Below are 5,000 nucleotides of genomic sequence, written 5' to 3' on the forward strand. Positions count from 1 at the left end.
TATACATGAGCTGCGAGCTGTACCACGTACAAGCTACAGACGCGATCGCATTGCTCACTGTACGGATTCCCATGCCGAGCGATCAGCTAGGAAGCGCCCCATCCACGTCGGTACCCTTGGGCGTTGCACTCGCAGTCGCAAAAAACGTTGGGCAAATATATTTCTCCGATGCTGAGCGATCAGCTAGGAAGCGCCCCATCCATGTCGGTACTCGTACGCGTCGCACTCGCAGTCGCAAAAAACGCTGGGCAAATATATTTCTCGGAAGAGTAATGACAGTCCGAGCCTCCTGCGTGGGAAGAGTCTTTCTAGGCCCTGACCCACGGGAAGCGTGTAGCTTCCCCCATCCCGGACATTTCACGTCGTCACACTACCGGTATTGACTAATAGACTGATTGCTGATAATCATTAGCCACACACTGGGGGAAACGGCCGACAGGGGCGGCAACATAGTGGAGCCGCAGTGTCACTAATGTACAGAGATAGAACAGTTTCGACTGGAACCAGAGTAACCGTATACACGGCACTGATTAGTAATAGATGCAGAGCCATCAGAATACAGATAATATATACAACCGTCCCTATACATGCTGAAAGACTCTGCACACAATGAGAACCACACGTCAGCCAGACACTATCACACACTACTCTCTGCCTCTAACAGGCACACACACAATATCTAACCACCAGCATGGAAGAACATCCGGTGCATCCTCTCCGCCACATTACACAATCCACACTATCATAACCAGACCGGGAGGTCCACCCAGAAAACAGAATATCCCACCCTTCCGACATCCGCCATTGCTCAGCTAAGCCACGAACACCCACACATGTCCTACACAGGGGTGCACCCAACATCACAATACTGCCTCCTGTCACAGTACACAAACAATGGCAGGAATGAAAGACACAGATCTGCCACAACCTTGGAATCGGAGCGCCGCCTGTCATGAGCCACAAGTGCATCCTGACGTGACAAATCGGATGATCCCGCAGGCATGCACTTACGATAATCACTATCAACGAACCTGCCGCCCCCTCCCCCCCCAAAATACACCTTTCCCTACAACGTGTACCTTAACCTAAGCTATATTGTACCTTAACCTAAGCGATATTGTACCTTAACCTAAGGTATATCGTACCTTAACCTAACCTACATTGCGCCTTCACCTAACCTACGTTGTACCTTAACCTAACCTACGTTGTACCTTAACCTAACCTACGTTGTACCTTAACCTAACCTACGTTGTACCTTAACCTAACCTACGTTGTACCTTAACCTAACCTACGTTGTACCTTAACCTAACCTACGTTGTACCTTAACCTAACCTACGTTGTGCCTTAACCTAACCTACGTTGTGCCTTAACCTAACCTACGTTGTGCCTTAACCTAACCTACGTTGTGCCTTAACCTAACCTACGTTGTGCCTTAACCTAACCTACGTTGTGCCTTAACCTAACCTACGTTGTGCCTTAACCTAACCTACGTTGTGCCTTAACCTAACCTACGTTGTGCCTTAACCTAACCTACGTTGTGCCTTAACCTAACCTATGTTGTGCCTTAACCTAACCTATGTTGTGCCTTAACCTAACCTATGTTGTGCCTTAACCTAACCTATGTTGTGCCTTAACCTAACCTATGTTGTGCCTTAACCTAACCTATGTTGTGCCTTAACCTAACCTATGTTGTGCCTTAACCTAACCTATGTTGTGCCTTAACCTAACCTATGTTGTGCCTTAACCTAACCTATGTTGTGCCTTAACCTAACCTACGTTGTGCCTTAACCTAACCTACGTTGTGCCTTAACCTAACCTACGTTGTGCCTTAACCTAACCTACGTTGTGCCTTAACCTAACCTACGTTGTGCCTTAACCTAACCTACGTTGTGCCTTAACCTAACCTACGTTGTGCCTTAACCTAACCTACGTTGTGCCTTAACCTAACCTACGTTGTGCCTTAACCTAACCTACGTTGTGCCTTAACCTAACCTACGTTGTGCCTTAACCTAACCTACGTTGTGCCTTAACCTAACCTACGTTGTGCCTTAACCTAACCTACGTTGTGCCTTAACCTAACCTACGTTGTGCCTTAACCTAACCTACGTTGTGCCTTAACCTAACCTACGTTGTGCCTTAACCTAACCTACGTTGTGCCTTAACCTAACCTACGTTGTGCCTTAACCTAACCTACGTTGTGCCTTAACCTAACCTACGTTGTGCCTTAACCTAACCTATGTTGTGCCTTAACCTAACCTATGTTGTGCCTTAACCTAACCTATGTTGTGCCTTAACCTAACCTATGTTGTGCCTTAACCTAACCTATGTTGTGCCTTAACCTAACCTATGTTGTGCCTTAACCTAACCTATGTTGTGCCTTAACCTAACCTATGTTGTGCCTTAACCTAACCTATGTTGTGCCTTAACCTAACCTACGTTGTGCCTTAACCTAACCTACGTTGTGCCTTAACCTAACCCATATTGTACCTTAACCTAACCCATATTGTACCTTAACCTAACCCATATTGTACCTTAACCTAACCCATATTGTACCTTAACCTAACCCATATTGTACCTTAACGTAACCTAATTTGTGCCTTAACGTAACCTAATTTGTGCCTTAACGTAACCTAATTTGTGCCTTAACGTAACCTAATTTGTGCCTTAACGTAACCTAATTTGTGCCTTAACGTAACCTAATTTGTGCCTTAACGTAACCTAATTTGTGCCTTAACGTAACCTAATTTGTGCCTTAACGTAACCTAATTTGTGCCTTAACGTAACCTAATTTGTGCCTTAACGTAACCTAATTTGTGCCTTAACGTAACCTAATTTGTGCCTTAACGTAACCTAATTTGTGCCTTAACGTAACCTAATTTGTGCCTTAACGTAACCTAATTTGTGCCTTAACGTAACCTAATTTGTGCCTTAACGTAACCCATGTTGTGCCTTAACGTAACCCATGTTGTGCCTTAACGTAACCCAATTTGTGCCTTAACGTAACCCATGTTGTGCCTTAACCTAACCTATATTGTGCCTCAACCTAACCTATATTGCGCCTTAACCTGACGCACGTTGTCGCTGAACCTGCTCTGTAATTGTTATGCAACTCGTTAAATTAGTGTAGTGTTGCCTAACCGCAACCCTCGCAATATAGTTCGCTATTCGCACTGCCCGGTCCCCTGTGTATCGCGTCATGTTAAACACCTTGCAGGTGTTGCTGACTTTCCACATGCTCCTGCTATACACTGTAATGTGGATAGCAGCAGGACGTACATGCCCCCCCCCCTTCCCCCCTGCCTTCGCAAGCTGGTCGTTGAGAAGTTTGCATGTTCAATGCCCTTCGCATGCCGACGTACTCAGCCTACGTTGTGGTACGGCCTGTCACCTGTCCGCCGATGTACGCAAAACCCACAAACTGTACTGCACATTGGTCCGTATGTACTGAATGATACATCGTGGCACATGTGTGACCGTACGACGACTGCGCCTAGCAACGGCAGACCATACAGTCCAAATATTGTGCACGCAGCTACGTGTCGTCTCCCTATAAGAGCTGGATTGCAGTGTGGTACGCCATTCAGACGTGTGGGAGGAACGGACGCCCTGGATGGCGATCAGCATGAGCAGTCTGTTGATGTAGTGGAGCGTGTATTCGGACGTAGTCGTCTCTTCTCACACACCGTGATAGCATGTTGCACCGCGTTCCACATCTGCGACATCCTGCAGAGGCCGGCTGACAGTCGTTCGCGCAATGGACACCGCATACGTACGGGGGCTACCTTCCACGTGTTCTCGAGGCGTGCACATGTTGTTGCGTCTATGTGGGCAGACGTAGTGTGTTGTGACACCTGACACAGGCATGCAATACTCGTTGCAAATGGCGATGGACGTCTACGTTTGCTGGTGACGTTACGCAAATGAACAACAGGTAACCCGTTGTGGTGCGGTTGTTCTCGCTAGAGGTGAATCAGTGTTGGCGACGATCGGTCGAGCTATTAACCGGTTGTTTCAGGGATACCCACCATGCCCACGAAAGTGAAAGGGGACCCACCATGCCCACGAACGCGAAAGGGGATCTGGGTGTGAGGCGATACGCGGCGGTGGCTGGGTGGGACCGTCCCCGGCCGGTGAGGGGGGGCCGCCCGGCGTGCTGGCAGCGCGGTGCGTGGGCGCACGCGCTACAGCCGGCTGGTGGGGGCGGCCAGTGGCAGGCGCGCCGGCCGACGGACGCGGCAGGCGGCGCAGCTGCGCGCCGGCGCCCCCTGCTCGCGGCGCCTTGCGGCCAAAGTAGGTCCTCGCGGGCCCGGTGCGAAGCGCGGTGGCCATCTGCAGTGTGCTGGTCCGATTGAGGACTGTGTGCGCTGAGGATGCGCCGCCGCCCGGCGCTCGGCGCCGCGACGCCGTCTGCTGCTCGGTCGCCCCAGCGGTTCTCGCAGGTGGTTTGTATCGCAGCTGTGCGGACGTGTTGGCGCGTGCGCTGTGCTGGGAGAGTTCGCTTCGGCACCCAAGTGGGGCTTTTGTCCTTCTGTGGCGCTGGCGTTGGAGCTGCCGGTCACCGTAGGTGGCGCGTGTTGTCTCCCGCCGGCAATGCCACGACAGCACGCTCCCGGGCCTCTGTCGGCAGCGGCAAGCTCAGTTGGGAGCACGGGTGGTCGCACCTAAAGCGTCTACTCGCCTAACTCCGGGCGATTGCGCCTCTCTCGAACCCGACCAAGTACTTAGGACGGCGCTGCGCGCCGCCGGGACCTGAGAGGGTTTCGAGGTGTGTTGTGCAGGGGAGCTCAGCCTCCTCCTGTTTGCAGAATAATTGAGCGGACGCTTGCGTGTTCGCGCGGGCCCCCGGGACACACTCCCGGGCGGCCGGCTGCTCAGCTCTAGTTGACGCAGCTCCCTGGTTGATCCTGCCAGTAGTCATATGCTTGTCTCAAAGATTAAGCCATGCATGTCTCAGTACAAGCCGCATTAAGGTGAAACCGCGAATGGCTCATTAAATCAGT

General features: G+C 51.0%; 1 non-coding gene across 1 annotated transcript in view; it reads left to right on the forward strand.

Annotated features, from left to right (window-relative positions):
• Positions 1 to 4,891: 4,891 nt before the first annotated feature.
• Positions 4,892 to 5,000, forward strand: part of LOC126431751 (small subunit ribosomal RNA) — a 1,909-nt gene continuing 1,800 nt past the window's right edge. Inside the window, exon 1 of the ribosomal RNA XR_007577720.1 lies at positions 4,892 to 5,000. This exon is cut by the window's right edge and continues 1,800 nt beyond it. This is a non-coding gene — a ribosomal RNA (small subunit ribosomal RNA).

The sequence above is a fragment of the Schistocerca serialis genome, unplaced genomic scaffold, assembly GCF_023864345.2.
Source record: "Schistocerca serialis cubense isolate TAMUIC-IGC-003099 unplaced genomic scaffold, iqSchSeri2.2 HiC_scaffold_111, whole genome shotgun sequence".
NCBI lineage: Eukaryota > Metazoa > Arthropoda > Insecta > Orthoptera > Acrididae > Schistocerca > Schistocerca serialis.